This window comes from Hylobates moloch, unplaced genomic scaffold (genome assembly GCF_009828535.3).
Source record: "Hylobates moloch isolate HMO894 unplaced genomic scaffold, HMol_V3 SCAFFOLD_3, whole genome shotgun sequence".
NCBI classification, from domain to species: Eukaryota; Metazoa; Chordata; class Mammalia; order Primates; family Hylobatidae; genus Hylobates; species Hylobates moloch.
In genome coordinates, this window is record NW_026652278.1 from 101885671 (window position 1) to 101909984 (window position 24314).

Sequence of the window (24314 nt, forward strand, 5' to 3'; positions counted from 1 at the left end):
GAACTAGAAATACCATTTGACCCAGCCATCCCATTACTGGGTATATACCCAAAGGACTATAAATCATGCTGCTATAAAGACACATGCACATGTATGTTTATTGCGGCACTATTCACAATAGCAAAGAGTTGGAACCAACCCAAATGTCCAACAACGATAGACTGGATTAAGAAAATGTGGCACATATACACCATGGAATACTATGCAGCCATAAAAAATGATGAGTTCATGTCCTTTGTAGGGACATGGATGAAACTGGAAAACGTCATTCTCAGTAAACTATCGCAAGGACAAAAAACCAAACGCCGCGTGTTCTCACTCATAGGTGGGAATTGAACAATGAGATCTCATGGACACGGGAAGGGGAACATCACACTCCGGGGACTGTTGTGGGGTTGGGGGAGGGGGAGGGACAGCATTAGGAGATATACCTACTGCTAAATGACGAGTTAATGGGTGCAGGAAATCAACATGGCACATGGATACATATGTAACAAACCTGCACATTGTGCACATGTTCCCTCAAACCTGAAGTATAATAATAATAATAATAATAATAATAATAATAATAAAAGAAAAGGCAGGAGTCTTGAGGCAGCATAGCATATTCAGGTAAGTCCAAGTTGCAATTGATTGATTGAGGAAGGACCCCACCAAAGTCATAGTGTTGCCCTGCTTGCAGGATATGATGGAAGCTGCCCTCTGCAGAAATTTGCCCAAGTTCTCATCCTTGCTTGGCGTCTCTTCCTCCCCTGTTCTACTTTCCCCCACTTCCCAGGAGTCTATCCTGGGAGCAATTTCTTCATAAATTACTTGTGCACAAAAATTCCTCTTAGGGTTTGATTTCTGTGGAAGCTGCCCTAAGACAATGGTTAGTAAGCAAGTTATTGCAATAGTTGCAGCTGAAACATCATGAATGCTTCAGCAATATAATAACAAACAGGATAGCAGAGAAGGGGAAATATGTATTTAGGAGGTTGGTCTTAGCAACTGATTGGATATGGAGAAAAGGTAGAAGTCTAGGATATGTTCAGATACTGAACTTGGACAACTAGCTGGCATCAATCCCTTTGCCAGGAAATATAGAAGGCAGAGAAGTTCTGGTGGAGTGAAAAAAGACTAATAATTTCAGATTTGCACATATTAAAGGTGAGGTGCCTAGGAAACAGCTGGATGGGGTTCCTAAAATGAAAAGTGTATAAGCAAGTTTGAATTCAGAAGAAAGTTCTGAGCTAAACAGATGTGAAGTAGGTTTGAAGTCAAGGTTATAAATGAAATTGTCTAGAGGTGGAAATAGGTGATCATGAAGCATTATTTTGCTGGGGCATAGAGTAATCTAAGTTGACTCTTTTTTAGGATGTCTTCAACTCCAGAATTACATCACATATTTTGGCAAAAATTAAAGTCAAACTTTATTACAGATACCAAAAAGTTTTACTGGGTGGTCTTATGTAAGGATAGCTAATAATGATAATAATATCACCATTCAAATCAACATAGGCTCCCAAGACACAAAGAAATTAAACCAAACCTTAGAAATTGACTATTTTGGAGCATAACTTCTATATTAACTGAAAACATGATGTGTAGAGTGGTCAACGCAATTTAAATTATTATTCCAAAGAAGCTGGTAAACACCAAAAGGACCATGAGAATATTTTCTAACATGCATTTTCAGGGAAGAACAGTATTTGGACCTATATTTTGGTCCATGACAGTCTGCCTAGGTAGAAACTGAACTAATCCATTGGAAGTATAAAAACAAAATCTCTGATGACAAAACTGAAATGATTAGTGACTAGGAGCTGAAAGCAGTAGCTCTTGATATTGGCCTTATGGTCTTAGAAATGGAGAAATAACTCAGTATGATAGCAGCAAAAAGTCAAGTGAAAACAGTGTTACCAAACCAAAACCTACTCTGAATGGGCCTGAAAAAGTCATCCTGGCTACTGAGCAGGTACGATAGCTTCAAACAGTTGTATTCAGTGGTTTCCTAGTAATCTGCAACCTGCACTCCTATTTTCTAATACCTCAATTCATCCACAACATACTCCTCCCCAGCTCTTTTCCATACTCTTAGTTCATGGCTTGAAACCTTGATCTGGCATTCTACACCTTCACCCTCTGAGACTCCACACTGAACCAAAGGCCTGCAAGCTGCATTACACATTAACAGCTCCACCCCCTTGGCTGCTTCGGGTATATCAGAAGCAATTCTGTCTTCTTAAGAGGCAATTAAAACTGAAAAGAGGTAATATGAAAATCTTCTAAAAATACTTGATTAAGAGCAATAAGAAACATGGCATAGTAAATTTATTCTATTCCTGCATTATTTAATTAACTGGTATTTATAGCTATTAGTAATTAGATAACAGTGACATGTACAACTTTATCCTGTATTAAAAAGTAGAACTAATGGCATGATAACACTTGATCTTTCCCATAAACAGGTTCAAAGGCTCTATGAAAACTCAACTGCTCCTGACATTTGCAATGAATATTAATTTGGCTTAAATTATTTGTCAAAAGCTTAAAAAAAAGTGCCCTTGAAATAAGGTAGGTTCAAAATAGATACCTGGTAAGTTATAATTAAATTACAGCACAATCATCTAAAATGTATCCACGAATATTCAATTTCACATCTGTCTCCTATCTTTTCTGTGCTGAGTTGACTGCACTGCTCTGCAATAACTCAGAGTTTGCCAAGATGTTCATTGACTTGGCTTATAATGGTAGCCAAGTCAATGAACATCTTGGCTTGCTGCTGACTATCATACTAAGTTATTTCTCCATTTCTAAGACCATCTCCCCGTCTTGGCAAACTCTAAGTTATTGGTGAGGGGAACGCAGGTGAGGGGAGCATAGGGCTAGGGATGTAAGGAGAGATGCTTATGTTCCTCTTTCTACCTTCCACCCTAAAACTACAGAGAAGCAAACTTCTACCATAATTTTCTCTTCACCTCTGTGCCAGGTATTTTGATACCCTGTACAGTTTGGCCCTTGACTTTTAGAGGAGTGAAGCCTAGAAACTACATTTCTTCCTTGCCTGTGGGGTCACTAGCAGAGTCCACCACTGAGAATGTCTCACATGAGATTTGGAAGGGGAAAGTCATTCTCTGACAATGCCTGCAGACAGGCAACAGAAGTGGAGTCTGGACTATAGACTTTGGCATCCTCCTGTGACTCACTTAGGGAGCATGTTTCTCTGCGATTCCCACACTTTTGATTTCCTGAAAGTGATCATACCAGGCTTGGTTTCCCATCCTTCAAGGGTTGTGTGAGCCTCTAATTCCTGGAGTTAAACTTCTCTCCACTGAGACACCTTAATTAGCTTCTGTTTCTCTCACTCATCTTCCCCAGGAGAGGAAGGTGGTTGATTTCATCTGTTGAAGCTTGACATGAACTGGACCATGCTTTCCTGGTGAACAGGGTTATTTTGTCCTTCACTTGCTGTGATGACACCCAGAAGGTTCTCCTTTGTTTCTTGTTCCCTTGTAATAAGCACATCTATGCAGGTCCCCAAACCTTCTATAGTAATTTCCTATTGCTGCTGTAAGAAATCACACACTTAATAGCTCAAAACAACACAAATTTACTATGTTAGAGTTCTATAGGTCAGAAATCTCAATGGACCAAAACCACACTGTCTGCCAAGAGACTCTAGTTTCTTGCCTGTTCTGTCTCCTGGAGGCTGCTCAAATTCCTTGCCCTGTGGATCACTTTGAACTCTGCTTACATCATCACATCTTCTGTGACCCTCTTGCCTCCCTCTTGTAAGGACCCTTGTGATTATACTGGCCCACCTAGATAATCAAAGGCATTGATCAACCCCTTCTCAAGATTCTTAATATAATCCCATCTGCAAACTCTCTTTTGCTTTGGGAGGTAAAATAGTCACAGCTTTTAGGAATTAGAATGTGGACATCTCCTGGGGTTAAGGGAACATCATTCCACCTATAATGTCTTCTTTCTGGAACCAGCCTGCCAGCCTCATCCATATTCAAGCACATGGTATTGGGGATGGCCCAGAAGATCTGGTGCCTCACTCCTTCTGTATGCACATCTGAGCTTGTGGTGCTCACATCTAGATAAAGAATAGGAGTCAATAGTCTAACTTTTGATGAAGCCTAAAGCAAATATTTTAATGTAGATTTTACAAGGATGTGCACAGAGGACTCTACAAAGCAAAATCACTCTTTTCATTTTCTATCTGGCTAGCAATCTTGCTTCATTGGTTTGCTTTATTGATCAGACCCTAGAGAATAAGACGGATAGATGGTGACCCGGTTCCCTATACTCATTGTACCCATTCCATAGTTATTTGATGAACTACCTGGAGATTATTTTGTAATGGCATTTGTTTCTAATGTATCTATTCTGCAATTCAGATTTTGGTAAAACAAATTTTGCAAAATCAAGGCACAGCTATATAAATCTTTATTTGAGTAAAAGTTCAACACAACTTGAACTGTCTCCAAAATATAATGAATTTTCCAAAAATACTTTCAACATTTGACACCAAATAGAGCACCCACTATGTTTCAACTTTGTATCAGCAGAGAACAAAATGCTTTGTAAATTGCTTATCAATGAGGCTACTCTGTTTCTCGGATTGGATGAACAAGTATGCACTATATTCTTTCCATTGTTACAGTTTCTTGAGCCAATACAATCTTCATTATCTACAAAGTCATCTTCAAGACCTTCATAACTGAAGATTTAAATCAATATCAGATACAGAAGTGTCCTTGGTGACAACAGAGCAACTGTGTTAAAGAGTATAATACCTGCCAGAATGGGAGCTTCTTCAACTGTTTAACTGAGAACAGCATTATTTGATGAGAACACACCAAAGGATTGATGGAAAATTTTAAATTACGTGATGGTAAAGCCAGAAATTACACTGGCCTGAATTGTAATGCAGCTCAGGGACTCCTTGGCCTAGAAAAAGTGCAGTCTGCATAAGGTAACAGAAGGCCCCATCCCACACCTGCCACTCTATTTTCTCAGTTATTCTCTGAGTCATCCCTTCATTCATTCATGTTCTTTAGTCATTCATTTACTCACTTTGCATCTGTTATCCATCCAACACTGGAATATGAAAATAAGTAACACACAGTTCCTACCTTCAATTTGCTCACTTTCAACCAGAGAAGAAAATCAGATAATTAACTCTTCACATAATAGGGAAAGTGTGACATAACAGAGTTGTGTTGAAAGCAAGAGAAAATCAGCAATGCTGCCCAGAGAGCTCCCAGCTAGTGACAACATGGCACAATGGCTAAGCTTTCAGACTGTGGGCCCCGACTGCCTGTGACCTTGGGTGAGTTACTTCATCTCTCTAGGCTTTGTATCTCTGAGTTAAACAGAAAAAATGATAACAGTTTAGGTGTAATAAGGACCATGCAGACATAGTAAAAAGGGTTAGATGAGCATAATTAATGCCATATAATTGTGTATAAATACAAGTCTTCACAGTTTCATAGTAAAGCTTAATATCTGAGGAAGGCTTTGAAGAATAGGTAACCATTTTTCCATTAGGAAAGAAGGAGGGGCATTTGGATGAAAGGAAGTTTCTATTTCTTTACTTTTTTTTTTTTTTTTTTTTTTGGGAACAGGGTATTGCTTTGTCACCCATGCTGAAGTGCAGTGGCATGCTCTCTGCACACTGCAGCCTCATCCTCCTGGGCTGAAGGAATCCTCCCACCTTAGCCTCCTGAGTACCTGGGACCACAGGTGTGTACCACGATGCCTGGCTAATTTTTTTAAAAATATTTTGTAAAGACAAGGTCTTGCTATGTTGCCCAGGCTGGTCTTAAACTCCTGGACTCAAGTGATCCACCCACCTCGGCCTCCCAAAGTGCTGGGATTACCAGTGTGAGCCACTACACCCACCGGAAAGTTTTTATTTCTTGGAGAATTTTCCTCCACTACTGCTATAGCTGAATACCTGAGAGGAGATATGCAAAGCATCACATGGCCGCAGGCTGGTGGGGCAACGGCCAGTCAAAACATCTGGAGGGTAAGCCATGAACACTTCAACAGAAAACTTTACACTTTTCCAGAGCTTCAGAAAGAGCCAACACATCTGCTTCTGGAATAACCCAACTGCCTAGAGGAGGATCCACACTGCCCTTTTTCTCTAGTCTAGGCATAGCCACCTTCCTCTTGAAATTCTTAGGAATGCCTTAAAGGTGATGTGGAAGTCCTGGCAACTTGAACTCCAAAACAAAGCTCTAGTCTGTCCACTTCTCACCACTTTGCCTTCCACAGACTCCCACCTCAACTCTCCACTTCTGTCTGGCCCCATTTAATCCATTCTCCATAAACTAGCAAGAGTCATCTTCTTAATCCATATATGTTTTTTGCATTAGTCCCCCTGTAAAATTCCTCATACCATCCTTAGAATAAATCTGCACTCCTCTTTGAGGATTTAAGGCCCTGCCTAACTTTTCCACTGCATTTCTCACCATCTTCTGGTCACTCACGGTGCTCCAACCAGAGTGGCCTTCCGCAAAGACTGCCTCAAGGCCTGTACATATCGGGCCTCCTCTACTTGGCGTCTTCCCCTCACTCTTCCTGTCCTTCAGAGCTCAGCTTGGGGAAGAGTGAGGGTCAGAGGAAAGAGCACTCAAAAGGAAGCCAGGAAGCTGAGGCTCCCTCTCTGGCTCTGTCACCTCAAGCTTTGAGAGCCAGGATGTCACCCAGTGCTTCTGAGCCTCAGGGCATCCACCTGTAAAATTAGGGGATTGGACCAGACAGATGTGTGTACCCTCCTTCTTCTACTGCTGTTCAATAAACTTAACCCTGTAATAGGGTTTGGCTATGAGCCCACCCAAATCTCATCTTGAATTGTAGCTCCCATAATTCCCACATCTTGTGGGAGGGACCTGGTAGGAGATAATTGAATCATGGAGGTGGTTTCCCCCATACCGTTCTCATAGTAGTGAATAAGTAAGTCCCATGAGATCTGATGGTTTTACAGGGGAAGCCCCTTTCGCTTGGTTCTCATTCTGTCTTGTCTGCTGCCACGTAAGAGGTGCCTTTTGTCTTCTGTCATGATTGTGAGGCCTCCCCAGCCACATTGAACTGTGAGTCCATTAAACTTATTTTTCTTTATAAATTATCCAGTCTCAGGTATGTCTTTATCAGCAGTGTGAAAACGGACTAATACACCCTGCTTTTCTCCCTTCCTTCCCTCTGTGATAGGCCTTTTGAAAGCAATTTTTAAATCCTTCATTCAATTCCATTTCTCTCTTGCCTCCACTTTGAGTCTCAAAAATGTAAAAAACTGGAATGGAAAGAGCAGAAATAGTGAATGACATTTCCTTCTTGAAGGAAAACCTGAAACCAAAATAAGACTGTTGAATCCAGACAAGGGCATTTTAATTGTTGCCTTTAAAAAATTATTTATTTTAGAGATTTAGGAGGTACAAGTACAGTTTTCTTACAAGGATATATTGTGCAGTGGTAAAGTCTGGACTTTCAGTGGACACATCTTCGAAATAGTGAACATTGTACCTAACAGGTAATTTTTCAACCCTCACACTTTCTCATCTTTTGGAGTCTCCAGTGTCTACAATTCCACCCTGTATGTGACAATTGTTTCGCTCCCACTTATAAGTGTAGTATTTGACTTTCTGTTTCTGGGTTATTTCATTTAGGCAATGGTCCCCAGTTCTTCAGAAACAGACATTTTAAAAGTGAAAACACACTGCTCTGAGGATAATGACATGGGCCTATCACCAGACTTCCAGGCCGCAGGTAGCCTGGTTCTTTTTACTTTCTCCTTCCCATTATTTCCCTTCCTCCTGCTCTCTGTGCTCCCCCAGCACTGGCCTTCCATCACTTCCTCCTAAAGCAGGGACTTGGGGTATGTTATTCCCACCGCCAGAACACCAGACCAAACCCCTATATTATAGGCTCTCACAGCACCAGGAATCTTCCCTTCATCATACAAATCATAGCTGTAATTTTACATTTAGTTTGTAATTATTCTATTGTGTCTTCCTACCCCTTTAACCTATATGCTGTCATAGGACAGGAGTCAGGTCTATTTAAACTTTTTGGTAATAAGTTTACTTCTTATTAGATAGCAGGTGATCAATAAATATTCTGAATGAATATGTATATAAAAAGAACAGAATAGGACACATTCTTTACATAGGGTATACCCAATAACAGGTCCCCGCCTGGTGTCCATGTGGCAGCCAAGAATCTTTGGCCCTCTATAGAATCTATTTAGGGTTTTCCTCCCCTCTTCCATACTGCTGACTGGAACTCATTATCAGCCCTAGACTTCCTTCTCTTCCCTTCACCTTACATGTCCCAAAAGTGCCTGAACAACAGTGTTAAGAATTAAAAATAGAAGGAGAAAGTCACTTTTATCCTGACACCCAAAACAGACAAAAATATCACAAGAAAATTACAGACCAATATCTCTTATGAACATAGACAAAAATTCTCAACAAACTAAGTCCAGCAACATATGAAAAGGATTGTACAACATAACCAAGTGGAATTTATCCCAAGAATGCAAGGTTGGTTTAGTATCAAAAATTAATTAATATGTAATATTAATAGAATAAAGAATAAGAATCAAATAATCATCTTAATGGATACAGAAAAAGCATTTCAAAAAATCTAATACCATTTCATGATAAAAAAAAAAACACTCAACAAAGTAGGAAGAGAAAGAGAATTTCCTCAACCTGATAAAGTGTATCTGTGGAAAACCTAAAGCTAACATTATACTTAATGGTGAAAGACTGGGTGCTTTTACTTCTAACTCTTGCTACTTCTGTTTAACATTGTATTACAGGACCTAGCCAGGACAATTAGGCAAGGAAGTAAAGAGGGAGGGAGGTAGAAAAACACATCTGGATTGGAAAGAAATAAATAAAACTTTCTATTCACAGATGACATGATCATGTATAGAGAAAATCCTTTAAAAATCTACCAAAAAGCTATTAAAACAAATAAACTTGTTTAGCAAGGTTGCAGAGCACAAGACCAATATAAAAAAAAGCAATTGTGTTTTCATATACTAGCAATGAACAATTCAAAAATCAAATTAAGCAAACAATTCCATTTACAACAGCATTTAAAATAAAATACTTAAAAATCAATTTAATAAAATATATGTAAAATGTATACTCTTAAAACTATGCAACAATGTTGAAAAAAATTAAGACCTTAATAAATGGAAAGCCATACCATGCTCATGTATCAAATGAATTGATATTGTTAAGATGACATTACTTCCCAAATTGATCTATAGACTCAACACCATTCCTACCACAACCCCAGCTGGGGTTCTCTCTCTTTTTTTTTCTTTTTTGCAGAAATTGATAAGCAGCAGGCCCTAAAATGTATGTGGAAACTCAAGTACTGAGATAGCCAAAACAATCTTAAAAAATAAGAACAAAGCTGAATAACTCACAATTTCCAATTTAAAAAGTTATTTCAAAGCTACAGTATCCAAGACAGTGTGGTACTGGCATAAAAATGAACATACGGATCAATAAAATAACATTAAGATTCTATAAATAAGCCCTCACATTTATGGTCAATTGATTTCAACAAGGCTATCAAGAAAATTTGATTACTTTTCACAAATGTTGCTGGGACAATTGAATATCCACATGCATAAAAATAAAGTTGAATCCCTTCCTCACACCATATACAAAAATCTTTACTTAAAATAAAGTGTAGACAAATTAAGAGAGAGCTAAAATTACAAAACTTTTAGAAGAAAACACAGGAATAAATAAATCTTAATATTTATTAAGAATAAATCTTAATGAATCTGCATTTGTTGCACAAACGACAAAAAAAACAGATAATTGTACTTCATCAAAATATTAAAACTTTTGTGTTGCAAAATAAACCATCAGGAAACTGAAAAGAAAAATTACAGGAAGAGTGAAAATGTTTGCAAGAAAATTGTACCTAAAATAAAGAACACAACTCACTCAATAATAAAAAGACAACCCAATTTAAAAGTTAACAATGAATTTGAATAGATATTTCTCCAAAGAAGATATGCAAATGTCCAATAAGCACATGAAAAGATACCAACCTCATTAGTCATTAGGGAAATGCAGGTCAAAACCACAAGATACCACCTCAAATCCAGAAAGATGACTATACTCAAAAAAAGGGTTAAGTATTGGCAAAGATGTGAGGAAAACGGAACCCTCATATTGCTGGCAAGAATGTAAGATGATGCAGCTGCTCTGGAAACTAGTTTGACAGTTCCTTAAAATGCTAAGCATAGTTATCATATCACCCAATAACTCCACTACTAGGTGTCTATCCAGGAGAAATACAGACATATACCCATAAAAAGACTTGTATTTTAGTCTTTATAGCAGCATTATTCATAATAGCCAGACAATGGAAGCAACCTAAAGGTCCATAAACTGATAAATGGACAATAAAACGTGGTATATCCATACAATGAACTTTTATTTGGCAGTAAAAAGAAAGGAATTATTGACACATGCTACAACACAGATGAACAGTTAAAACATTATGCAGAGTGAAAGAAGCCAATCACAAAAGGATAAATACTGTTATGATTCCATATATATGAAATGTCCAAAATCAGCAAATCCATAGAAACAGAAAGTAGATGAGCAGTTTTCAGGGGCTGACAGGCTGGAAGGTAAGAAGGGAACTGCAACTAATAGGTAGGGGAGTTTCTTTTAGGGGAGATGAAAATGTTCCAAAATTAGATAGTGGTGGTAGTTGCATAACCTTATAAATTTGCTTTTAAAAACGGAACTATACTCTTTAAGTGGATGAATTTTATACTATATGAATTATATATCAATAAAGCTGTTTTTTAAAAAAGAAAGAAGGAAAGAAAAAAGAAACCCTGAGGTCATATTTCTCCTTATTCACCACTGAGCTCACTATATATCTATATAGAGAGAGATAGATAGATATCTATATATATACACACACACACATACATGCATATATGTGTATGTGTGTGCATAATATATAGTACACACACATATATATTATATATATATATAGTATATTGTATATATTACAACAGTCCTCGGTTTCCAAAGACCCACCCTGATGTTCTATTCCAAGAATCAGCAAATGAATATCCACAAACCCAATCTAACTCTCAACCTGTTTTTGTTTTTGTATTGCTCTTTGGCAATACAAAAACAAAAATGTAGTTTTTACATTTTCAAAGGACTTTTTTAAAAATAAAAAAGAATATGTGACAAAAATCAGGTGGACTGCAAAGTCTAAAATGTGTTTGCTCTCTGGGCCTTTATAGAACAAGTTTGCTGACCCCCTGATCTATACCTTTTCTCTACATTTGCCAAGAAGAAAAGGGAAGGAGGAGGAGGAGGAGAAAGAACAAGAGGAAAACATACCCTTTCTTTTACATCATTGTTAGCGGTGAAAACAGTGCAGTATGGGCGCCAGTTTGTACATATTCACAAGAGCCAACTGTTAAATTTTTAAGAGTTTTGTAAGTCAGTTGATGTCATGTTGTAATTGGCCACAGCAGAAATATTTACGATACAGAAATTGGCAAACAGTTCAAATCAGGGCTTTTTTTCCACTGCAGAGAGCCAGCGTATCTCTAAATAAAAACCTTCCGAAAATCTTGTCGTCTTTGTACTTTTCAGAAATCAGAGAGCAGGGAAGAAACTTACAATCAGATTTTTAGTCCACAGGGAATTTGCAGATGGAACGCCATGATATAAAGCTAGGGGCAGATCAGGAAGTACATAGGGCAATGTCCCGTTCTTGCGAAGAAAAGAAACTTCAGACTCACAGTGACTCTCTCTGATCCTCCCTCCACCACTCCCACACTGTACTTTCTTTGCTGGGACATCTGCTCTATACATATAGGTGACTGCCAGGAGGGTCTCCACTCCCGATCTCTGGAGACTGCTGAGAAGGAGAAGCGCCCAGCCCACGTGCCAGGAGTGTAGCAGATGAAAACAAGTTCCTGGCATTAACCAGGGCGTGGAGGGAAGATGTTCTAATCACCACTAGGGGGAGGGCTGGTCACACTTTGCATCAAGGAGCCGGAGGGACCAGAATGCAGAGGGCAAAAAAAGGCAACCAGAAGCACTTTGGGAGGCTGAGGCGGGTGGATCACGAGGTCAGGATATTGAGACCATCTTGGCTAACACGATGAAACCCCATCTCTACTAAAAATACAAAAAATTACCGGGCGAGGTGGCATGGACCTGTAGTCCCAGCTACTTGGCAGGCTACATTTTATTAACTTAATATTATTTAGAAGTTAATTTTTTAAGTGGCAAATAAAGTGGATTCGATATTGTCTATTCAGTAGAGTGATTATATAGATATTTTTATATATGTATCATACACATACAAAATACAATATATTTATGTGTTTGTATTCTCCTGTTCTGTTAAGTAAACTAACAAGGAGTCAAGGAAGAGATTACTTACAAAAATGCCCAACCTGAATCTTCATGGTGTAACATGATGGCAATTAAGATTTTATTAATTACAAATTAAGACTCATTTTCCCATATGAAAAAGCAAACTATAGTATTATTTTTGAATGCTCAGCCGTAAATTAAATAGGTTTCCCCAAGGCAGCTGGAAACCTACCTTCCACATATAATGTTGTTTCTATTAGAAAATATTTCCCAACAACCTACTTATGAAGAATGTTCAGAATAAAATGTGTTTATGAACTAGGCAAAAGAAAGAAAATGTGTACCCCAGTTGTTTAGAAAGTCACTCCCTCTTTCATTTCATTGTCTCATTGTATGATTATATCTGGAGTCCAAATTCCTCCCACCCACCCCAAGTTCTCTGTTCTCTTCTCTTTTCTTCTCTTCTCTTCTCTCCCACTTCCCTAAAGAATTGTTCTATCTGTATCTCTTTTACAGTTACAAGAAAATGAATTTCTCACAGATATGCTGCACTTCAAGGTTGTTGGCCCCATTTTTGCTGCTGTAGTAACTTTTCCTGGCTCCAGAAAAGCCACAGTAATCTAATGGAAATTGGACAAGGTCATGGAGCATGCTAAGAAAAGACCTGGTAACCTATAAGTACTAAACCCAAGGCTCTCTTTCTATTTCTAGCGTGAAAAATGGGCACAACATGACATTTTCCTCTGGTAAAGCAAAACCAATGTAAACACTCAGGACTGAAGGTGCTATTTGTGGAGTCAACTCCTAAAATTTGACTGCTTTGAGCTAGTAGGAATTACAAGCTGTATAGTATGCTAATTTATACATAAATGTAATAAGATACTAAACTTTAACACGTACACGCAATATCTGCTCACGATGTCCTGGTAAAGCTGTGAAAATATCCTATCAACCCAGACAACAGGGCATTTAAATAGCTACAGGCTATTATTAAGCAATTAAGAAGTATTTATTTAGGCTATTTATATAAGTTATCACTAGCCCTAGGGAGGGCTTTGCAGGGGTCATTTTATTTATTTTTTATTTGTTCATGTAATGCTTCATTGGTTACTTGATACGACCTCATAACTCCTCCAGCTAAACTTTGTTGGTTCAGGAGGCCATCAGTGAGAACGGTTATGTTAAGACCAGCAAGAGGCAAACCCAAAAGTGAGAGACAGGAAAGTTGTGAAAAACCAACACAGGTGGCCAACCCATTTGAGGAGGACTTGCATGGATATCATGAGAGAATGTGGCTCTCTCACCCTGAGGATGAAATGCACAACCACAACCTTCCAGCATCCCTAAGATAGAAATTATTTCACAGAAAGGATTACGCCATATCTTGGAGAGATAACCTCATTTATTTCCTACTTATCTTCAGCAGCAGATGTAAACAGCCATTGGGACTTCTTCAAAGTCATTTCCAAAAATAGTATTAGGGATTCTAGAAGAGTTCTGCTTCTGACCACAATTCTGGCCAAAAGAGGGACTAAAAGGCCAGGAAAACTGAGATGACACCATAATAATAATGTCTGATACTAAATAAACATGTACCAAGTGCCAGGCGCTGTGCTAAACACTCAATGTGCATGGTTTCATTTAATCGTAACAAGACCCTATGATATAGGTACTATTTTATTCCCATTTATTTATTCAAGAAATATTTACAGACTACCTTCTATGGGGCAGGAATTTTTCTAGCCACTAGGGATTCAGAAATGAGCAAAACAGAAAAAAAAAAATCTCTTCCTTCATGGAGTTTACCTTCTAGTGGGGGAGAGAAACAAAAGATGGAAGTGAATCAAATATATGGAATTTCTTATAGCCAGAGCTAAAAGGGAAATTAATGCAAAAAAGGATAGAATGTTAGATGGATGTAATTTAAAATAGTGTAGCCAAGAAAGACCTTATTGAAAAGATGAACTTGAGAAAACATTTGAAGGAAGTGGAGGAGTCAAGCAGGTTATCTGGAGATGTTCAAAGATAAGTTCAAGGTTACTTAGATGACAGCAAGTGTGGTGTGTTATTGGAACAGGAAGATGGCAGTGTGGTGGAAGCATGATGATTAAAGAGGGAAGTTGTAGAGAAATCAGAATGTCAGAGCAGGTAGATCATGTAGAATCTTATTTGTAATTGTAAGGGCTTTTTTTTTTTTTACTATGAGAGAAATGGGAAAATATTATAAAATTTAAGCAGAGGAGTCACATTATTTGCCTTATGTGTTAGTAGTATTGCTCTGGCTGTGTATGGAATCTAGACTTTGGGGGTGGTACAAGGATGGAAGCAGAGAGAGGTTGGGAAGTCACTGCAATAATTCAGGGAAATGATGGCAGCTTGGTCTCGGCTGCCAGGAAGGGATGTGGTGATAACTGGTCAGATTTGGATTATATAATGAAGGCCTAGCTGCAGGAATGGTTAATGGGTTGAATGCTTTCTGTGAGAGGATGACTCCAAGGTTTTTGGCTCAAGTAATCACAAAAATGGGGCTGCCACTTACTGAGAGAAGGAATAAGTGAGACAAGCAGGGAGCAGGCATATTAGAGTTACATCTATCCAGAAAGTAATGTTAGCAAAGGAAACAGTACTTCAGAGTTAGAATCTTTAGAAGGCTGTGGCTCTCATGATTAAGATTCCAGTTCTATCTAAGTGATGCGTACTTCACTCAATCATTCTTTTATTCGTTCATTCCTTTATTCAACAAATTTTCATCAAGTGTCCATTGTGTGCCAAACAGTATGCTAGGTCTTAGACATGTAGTAAGCAAGAAACACTTGGTTCCTTCCTTTCTTAAAACTTATGATCTGGAGGAAAAACAATTATATTAAGCTATAAAACAAAACAAATAAAAAATTATTAATAAAGAGATGGCTGGGCACAGTGGTGCATGCCTGTAATCCCAGCACTTTGGGAGGCCAAGGTGTGAGGATCACTTGAGCCCAAGAGTTCGAGGCTGCAGTGAGCTATGATTGAAACAGTGCCCTCCAGCCTGGGTGACAAAGAGAAACCCAGTCTCTAAAAAAAGGAAAAGAAAAAGAAAGGGAAGTATTGGACAACTTCACTAATTTGCCCATAGTTGCATAGGTGGGGAGAGACAGGGTTGGAACTTGACACAGGTGCCTCCTTCCAGAGTCCACATGCTCACTTTATGGAGTGATCAGATGCCAGCACCATCCAATGGAGAAGAGAGCACAAGCAGTCAAAAGGAGCACCAACACCACCCTGGAGATCCTGACCATGGCTGTGTCATGAACACTACAGAACCTTTTCTGGGCCCAAGTTCCTTCATCTCTAAAATGAACCAGATGGTCTTCGCAGTCCCTTCTGGCTCTGAAACTGTGATTCTTTGATGTACATTGGTGTCCACATGTAGGAAAGAAGATGTGGGGAACACCCAGTCCAAGCTTCACTGACTTCACAGCTCTGCCTAGGACCAGGCCTGTGTCTGAGGCTGGGAGCCACAGGACCCCAACCAAGTCCTTTGCTGCCCTGTCCTCAGAAGGACCTGATCAGGCAGCAGGAGCAGTGAAAGTAAGGGGTTGGCATGGGAGACCGCTCTCAGAGATGGAGGCAACCGGAGAGCGTGAGCTGGATAGAATGAGAAAAAAAGACAAATTCAAGGATAGCACACCCAGCCAGGCGCAGTGGCTCATGTCTGTAAGCCCAGCACTTTGGGAATCTGAGGCAGGAGGCTGTGTCTACAAAAAGTAGCCAGGCATGGTGGTGCACACTTGCAGTCCTAGCTACTTGGGAGGCTGAGATCGGAGGATTGCTTGAGCCCAGGAGGTCAAGGCTACAGTAAGCAGAGATCATGCCACTGCACTCTAGCCTGGACGATAGAGCAAGACCCTGTCTCAAAAAGAAAGAAAGAAAAAAAAAAGGATAGCCGATCCACTAGACTGCCCCTGGGTTTAGGTATACTTAGTCTGTGATTTTCTCTCAAGCCTACGGTGGGCAACATAAGGGACTCATGCATTTGAATGTGATCCTGGGAAATGTAGACCCTCACTATTTTGGCTCCAGTTTTCTCATCTGCAAAATGAGGCCAGATATTTTCTAAACTCGGTAATCTATGACCCCACACTCCTATAACCTCAGCATTTCTGTCCCTTAACTAAATTTCCAAAATAAACTTCTGCCTCCTAGAGTGTGCTTCTTGCCAAATTTGCAAGACTCATTCAAATTGTCATTTGACCTAACAGTGTAGTTCTGGAAATAATCCAAATCAAATATCTACCATAGAAGAAACATCTCAATGTTTGGTTAAAGAATTCCAACATTTAGCTACCATTTTTAGTATTTCTTTACATTTACTTCTACAATATAAATTTTGAGCCACCATAAATTATCCACAATCACAATACTCTTCCTAGAGCTCTGATGTCTTAAATATCTGCAAGATACTCAATAATGGAAAATATACTATTTTTTTCCTATTCACAAATTACAAATTGCTTCTCAGTGTTGGTATACTAAATTAATGACATTAACGACAGAATACAAAGCCCCAAACAAAGCAATGCTCTACATCAACATATTTTGATTTTCAGTGCCTAATTAAATCATGTAATTACAATAATCTCATTTTGTAAGTAGAGAAAATAAAATTTACAAATATTCTACAAACGGCCCCAAATCACATAGCACTGAAAAGTTTCCAAAAACTAAAACCAGTATTAATGCCTATAAACTCTTGACTCAAATTACTGAGTTATAATTATCATTGATAAACACTGAAAAAGCAGTGCAAAAGTAAGTAGTTTTGTTGTACACTTTTTTTTTTTTATTTTGAGACAGGGTCTGACTTTGTCAACCAGGCTGGAGTGCAGTGGCACAATCTCAGCTCACTGCAGCCTTGACCTCCTGGGCTCAAGCGATCTTCCCACCTCAGCCTGCCAAGTAGCTGGGACCACAGGTGCACATCATCATGCCAGCTAATTTTTTTTTTTTTTTTGTATTTTTGGTAGAGATGAGTTTTGCCATGTTGCCTAAGCTGGTCTTAAACTCTGGAGCTCAAGCGATCTGCCCACCTCAGCATCCCACAGTGCTAGGATTACAGGAGTGAGCCACTGTGCCCGGCCTTGTTGTACACTTTTAAAAAGCTATGAAGCCTTAGTTTTCTGAAATAATGAATAATGAAACTAAATTTGGCAGGGGGTGGAGGGGGGTGGAATCCTTATTACTCACCTTGGAATTTATCACCTTCTACCGTAGTGCAATAGTAACTTGGGCTCAATTAATAAAACCAAGGAAAGTCTTGCATACATGTGTTTAATCTTCACTAGTAAAATCAATATATGCATATTTTAATCAGGTTTAAATGAAGTACGTTTAAAGCACAAGGGTACAAATTCATCCATTAGTAGCAAAATATTATTAGATACGTGAAGGAATTCTTATAATCCTAAAGTATTTTTCACCCATCTGCCTCACTACCTAGACACATTCCAATCATCTTATTATCAACACAGCCACAGAAGAAGGGCATTGTGATCTCCGGATGGTAAGTTAACCAGATGGTAAGAGACTCGCTCCAAAAATGGCATTTACAATCTAAGTGTTCAGAGATGCACGTATTTCATAGAGAACGGAGATGGGTGCTGGTAATTTCCATTGAATAAAGATGGAAAACAAACACTTGTTTAAGGATATATACTTTCGAATGTTCATGAACCTTATTTTCTCTTCCCTCTTGCCTTCTCCAATTCCCTTTATTTCAGTCTCTTCTTGACATGTTCCCCTAGCATGATAGCTTTCCTTAGGTTACTTTTAACTATGCATAATTCATGCATTCATTTATTCATTTAACAGTACTTGCTGATGACCTACTATGTGCAGGTGCAGTGGTGGTCTCTGGGAATCAAAGATGAATGACAGTATCCCGCCTTCAAGGAGGATACCGTCTTGCAAATATTTGTCCGCACACTTAATGGGCTGCGAGTGTGAGTCATTGTGGTTAAAACCAAGTAGCACCTGCCCTTGCCTGTAGAGCAAGTATCTTCACCTTCTTTCCAAACCACTGCTAGCATAGACTGTAAGCTCCCAAAGTGCTGAGACCACACATGAATCATCTCTGTTGCAGGAGCATCTAGCACAACGTCTGGCACATACATAGTTGGGCCCCATAAAGTGTTTCAGGGAAATGGAGTGAAATTGGGTGACCAGGATGCATTACAAATGACTTTTGTCTTCAACTCAATGGCATCAGTTTTGAATTAACTATCTCCCTCTCTCTCCGAAGTGTAGCCTTGGTATCAGAAGCTAAGTGGGATTTCCATTCCCTAAGCACAGAAACTCCTACTCTCAGAGAAGATGCCTTCGCCACTTTCCTAGGATCGTTTCATCAACTTTAATATCAAATTCCTGAGAACCCTCCCCAGGTGAGAGCAGGTTAGGCGAGCTGGCCCACGCCGTCCTCGCCTGCCCTCTGCAGGCCTCTGACCCTAGGACGAGCGCAGATGCCAGGAACTTTTTTCCCCTATTAGAAGTAGGGTCAGTTAAAGAAGAAAACCTCCTTGGGTGAATCCCATTAGGAAGGAGAGAACCCAAAAGAGCTGAACATGCTCCCGAAAAGAAGTGAGCAGAATGTCGAGGGTCTCGAGGGTCTCTTTTGAACAGACAGGGTCTCGCCCGCCCTCGAAGCAGCTCAGGGCAGTCCGGGGTCTCGGAGGACCGGCAGCGGCGCGGGGAGAGCGGCGGTCGGGGAGGCCGCTGCGGGGGTCACCCTGCTCCCAGGCTTTGTCGCCCTCCGCGAAGCCTCCAGATGACAAGAATTAATGACCAGGTTCCAAAGGCGCCCAACATCAACTGTAGCGACCCGAAGCGTCACATTCGCCTCCTCCCTCGACCTCTACCGCCTCCGTAGAGGCTGGAGCGTCTCAGAAGACCCAAACCTCCCACTCCGAACCCCCAGCTCCAAACTCCCCAGTGTCCCCACCCTCCAGCCCGTCTCGGGGCCGGTTCTCCCTCCCCTTGCCCCTGTCTTCCAGCCCTCAGAAAGAGCAATGCCCTCTTCGCAGACCCGAGTGAAAAACGAGGCAACATCCTAGTCGCGCCTATGTAAGCCCCTGGCTCGCCACTCCAGGGGGGCATGCCAAGGTCACCAGGATAGGTGTGACTGCCTCCACCTTCACTCTCCCCACATCCCTCCCTTTCTGAGATCCCCGGGGTCCGGTTCCTCTCCAGTCCCTCCTCCCAGTTGGGAGGAGGCACCGCATCACCGCACCGGGACCCCTCCCGGCCTGGCCCTCCTGTTGGGGGGTCCTTGCCCTCTCTCGAAACGCCCACTTGCTCTCCCGCGCAAGGCTCCCTTGTAAGTCTCCCCTCGGTTTCCTTATCCAAGGAGGGGAGATGTGCCTCCCACTCGCGCTGGGGGAGCGGCGGGGCAACCGACGCAAACTTCTGCTGCACTTACTTCGGGCCGAGGCTGCCGCCCCCTCGCCTCTCCTCGCTCTCCCACTGGCAGCTGCTCCGCGGAGACCTGGAGCCACCTCGCTCTCATGCCCCACACCAGCGCAGCTGCGAAATGCGCAAGAGGGGGAAGGGGTGTCTCCTGGGCGAGCGTGCCGGGTGCCCGAGTCTGGGGCCGAGGTCCGGACGCCGCTCCCGGCTGCCCGCCGAGTGGTGGACTCTTCTGGCAGCCCGGGGATGCTGCGCAGGGCGCTGCGCGCCCTGATCCTCCGCCGGGTCGTTTCTGCCCGACTTGCAGTTTCAGGGCATGCCAGGACTGCAGCACCCTCTCCGTCCTCCCCCGGAAACGACTTTCAATTCACCTGGAGGCTCTCGAGGCTCCCCCGCGGGCGGGTAGCGTGACAGTGGGTGCAGAGGAGAGGGAGGAGCGCGGGAGCGGCGGCGGCCCGAGTGCGCCTCCCGCTTGCTGGGCGAGGAGCGCGCAGCCCTCTTCAGCCGCTCTCCTCTGGACTGCAGTTCTGACGTCACCCCCACCACCCCCCACCCCGCGGAGGAGCGGCGCGTAGGGTGGGGTGCAGGGAGTGAGGACGCGCGAGTGTGAGCTGAAGTATAAGCGCGTGCGTGTGCACGCGCGCGTGTGCCCCGCAGGGCTGGGGACGGATGGGAACCGCAGCTGGATCCTGTGAGGAGCCAGAGCTCCCTGCAAACGGGCGCCGAGGGGCTGACACGAACAGCCGGGGGCGCTCGCTTCCAGGTCGGGGCGGGGATACCAGGGAAGCAGAGTTTGGAGGCGACCACAGGAAAAGGCAGAAGGCAGTACGGGTAGTTGGAGAGCGGGAGTTGGGCATTCTCTTTCCCCAAAGTTGGAGGCTGCACAGGATGCCTTTAAAAAGCTGCACTAGAGGTTTAGAGGGAAGAGTGGGATAGACGGTGTGGGAGAGTTGGTTTCCACGCTCCTGTAGGAGGGAGTTCGCCTTGGGGAAGAAGAGCTCAGAGTCCTCTCAACCTCCACCCCCGCGGCAGGTTCCAGCAAGGCAGCCAGCTTCGGTGAGCCAAGGGCGCCTCTAGCCTACTCGGAGCAAATCTCCAGCCCGGGGCCCCTGTCCACTAAGTTCCTGCAAAGAGATCAAAGGGGCCAGCCTTTTCCACCTGAGTCCCCTCCCTGCATGAACCTCCGCCGGAAGCTGGGCGAAAGCACTCCGAGCAAGCGAAAGGGGTCAAGGCCGAGGCTGGATTCCAGATGCAAGAGGCCCCGCCCTTGGGTCCTGGGTCTGAGGTCAGTCGTAGGGGTGACAACTCCAAGCAGAGTTCCTTGAGCTCATCAGTGAGGCTACATTTGAGTTTTGCCGTTCCCCGGGACCTTACACTAGAAAGCAATCCACGTTGTCACCCAACTTTACTGGTTCTCTGAAATTGTCTTGGGAGCCAAAAATAGAAGAGACTTTCTGCGAAAGCGCCAAACGAAGGTTCGTTAGGTGGTGCTGGGATGGCTAGAGGTTGTTCCTGGAGCATTTGTCCCTTAGCAGAGACCCAGACATCCTTGAGGCTGAGTGCCTGATTCCGTGCGCCTCCTGCGCACCTCTCCCCGCTGCCGAGTGCCCAACCCGGAGTTGCCCGCCCGCCGCCTCCCGGCTGGAGCAGAATGTGCAATGCGCCCCAGCCCGCGCCAGATCCGCTGTCAGCATCGAGGCATCAGGAGCGCTCTGCAGTGATCTCCAGTGCAGCCAGCAATTTTGCCCCCGTCGAGTGGCAACGGTTTTCAACTGCAAGCGTCTTGCTTCCTGAATCCAGACACTGTTTAATCGCCAAGATGACTTTTTATTCATTAAAATATTTTTAATGGAAAGGGTAGAGAGTGGGAAGTGGCAAGTAAAAGAGGCAAAAATATTCTCCATCCACATACACTGTTTTTCAACCTTTTTAAAGTTACTGAAGTAGAGTCAGATCTGGATGAAGCAGCAGAAAGTTTCATTAACACTCCTGATTCTCAAATGGAAGCTTAACAGAATAGAAGCAAGCCTGAGATCCTAGTCTACTGTCTTAGGTTTAATGATCTTAAACATTCCCGCATTTGAAAATTCAAATTCTAGCTAAGTAGACAAAATTATGGATATCCTTAACTATGCATTAGGTTTCACGAATAAATAGAATAATTTAAATAAGTAATGTACAGCCCAGCATGTTCCTAATTAGAACAAAGGAGTATTAGAGAAGGCTGTAGATTCATTGCCCCCGAGGGCTTCTTGCAACTGTAACCGTCCTATTTTTTAACGTGCAAATGTGAAAGCACCCTGACATCATGAAGGAATTACATAACTAGTTCCTCGTTCTGCGTCTTTCAAAAGCAGCAATTTTTCAGTAGGAATCACTGTTCCTGAAAATACTAATTCAGATTAATAGTGTGGGAATAGGCAAGTCATTGACAAATTAAAGGTATGATTTGAAAACAAAATTGTCAAGAGGCAGCTATGCTGGTACACAGGAACCTTCTTTGTTGGGTCACAGTTTTCGTTCCAAGTGTTCAATGCAGCAAGTAAGTGATGCCATATTAGCAGATATCAGCCTGGCTGACCTGCCACGGTAAGTAATGCTTATTTGATGTGGCAAGCCTAAGCCCTTCTTCCCTATTTCCCACTGCCTTCTGTTCACAACTCTACAACTGTTTTACTTTCTGATGTGATTGGTTGTTTGCATGTCTGCCTTCCTTCTCAACTTATAAGCTCCTCCAGGGCAGGAATTTTGTTTTTCTTTTCTTAGGACCCAGTACAGTGCCTGGTATAAACAGCAGGCACTTAATAAATGTATGTTGACTGAATTGTTTTTTAAAGAGTATAAAATAACATTTTAAAATCTGTTAAGCTGAACCCTATGGCATATATGTGAAACAAATGTGCATGTACATACACATATGTACACATATATACACATGCACACATATACACATGCACACATGCATATGTATATATGTATGAAATCGAAAAGATGGAAAGGAGAAGAGAAGAGAAAAAAGAGAGGAAAGAAAAGGAGAGGAAAAAATGAACTCTGGAAACAGTAACTACCAATGGCTAAACAGTGACTCAATCTGAGTGAGGATTTGAACTGTCCGTAGAAACATCACTTGCTGCCCTTAACCTGGGAGATTTCTTTCACATTGGTCTATTGCCATGTACATGTTTTAAATTTGGGGGGTTTGGACCTCAGAAGCACTGTTCAAAGTACATTACAAATATTTCCCATTGCTTAGAAAGCAGCACATCATTTAAGTTGGGTATATGTGTTGGTGATGAGTTCAGAAACACTGTTAGCTCAACGTGCCCTGGACTGTGCCCTAATCAGTGTGAAGAGAGTCAGAGTCTAGCAACTGCAATTACAGCCCAACAGGCCACAGGCCAATGTTTATGACTATGCTCTCAAACACAAGCTGCTTATGGCCAGGTGGTTCAATTATCAAGCACAATAAAGGGACCAGGTGGAAAATAAGCCACACACACACACACACACACGTCAATACATAGCTATGGAGCCAGAACATCATGTTTACAAGGAAGGAATAGCTCTGTTGGGAGTCAAAGAGTAGGGTGTTGGAGTGGGAAGGTAACTACTTTAATACTGCAGTGGCTTTTCATCACATACTCCATAGCCATTAAAGCTTCTAAGCCAGACCCTCTAGCAAATACATGTTGACAAAACTATGGAGAATCATAATTCTGTCCTTCTAGAAGCATCTCCACAGTAAAACAAGCTCCCCCTATCCTGGAGGTAGCTTCTCATTTTCTGTAACACAAAAGCAAATTTTAAAAAGACAAAAATAAGAATAAAAATTAATTATTTCTCATAGGACTTACCTTCCTATATGCCCCTAAAAACCAGTTAGCACCGATCTTGTACATATTTATAGCACACCTATATATACGTATTTGTACATGTAGCTATACATATATGCATATATATGTATATAGACAGAGATACACACATACATATACACCACTTATAAAATATTGCCAAAATGATTTTAATAAATCTATTCAATTATGTAGGTACGTTTCTAGAGTGACATTTAGAAGAGGGCTAAAATAATTCATCATAAAGAAAACATGATCAAAACATTTTAAACGCTTGTTTCAGAGCACAGCAAATTTGGCATAAAACACTGGCATTTGCCTGTAACTTCTTTCAGGACTTGGGCTGGCTCTTAATATTTTATGCTTCATGATATATTAATAGTTTTGTATTTGAACTGCTTGTGTAGTGCCCTCTAATCAGATAGAGTTAACCCTGAAGACAAAAATCTAAGTGGCCAATTCCTTTTTAAGGAGTCCTAAACTGATAAGAAGACCTAAACTGATAAACTCAATAAATTCAAATTTCAAAAATATCATAACCAAAACAAGTAGTTGACATTACACATTTATAAATAGTACTCCCAAGGTAGTGCCAAGTTAAATTTCATACTAAAATGTTAATGAAGAA

General features: G+C 41.5%; 1 protein-coding gene across 1 annotated transcript in view; it reads right to left on the reverse strand.

Annotated features, from left to right (window-relative positions):
• Positions 1-20332, reverse strand: part of KIAA1217 (KIAA1217 ortholog) — an 877411-nt gene extending 857079 nt beyond the window's left edge. The window contains exon 1 of the mRNA XM_058436624.1: positions 19849-20332. The gene's annotated coding sequence lies outside the window, so the exon portion shown is untranslated. The remainder of the gene's footprint in view (positions 1-19848) is intronic.
• Positions 20333-24314: the final 3982 nt, after the last annotated feature.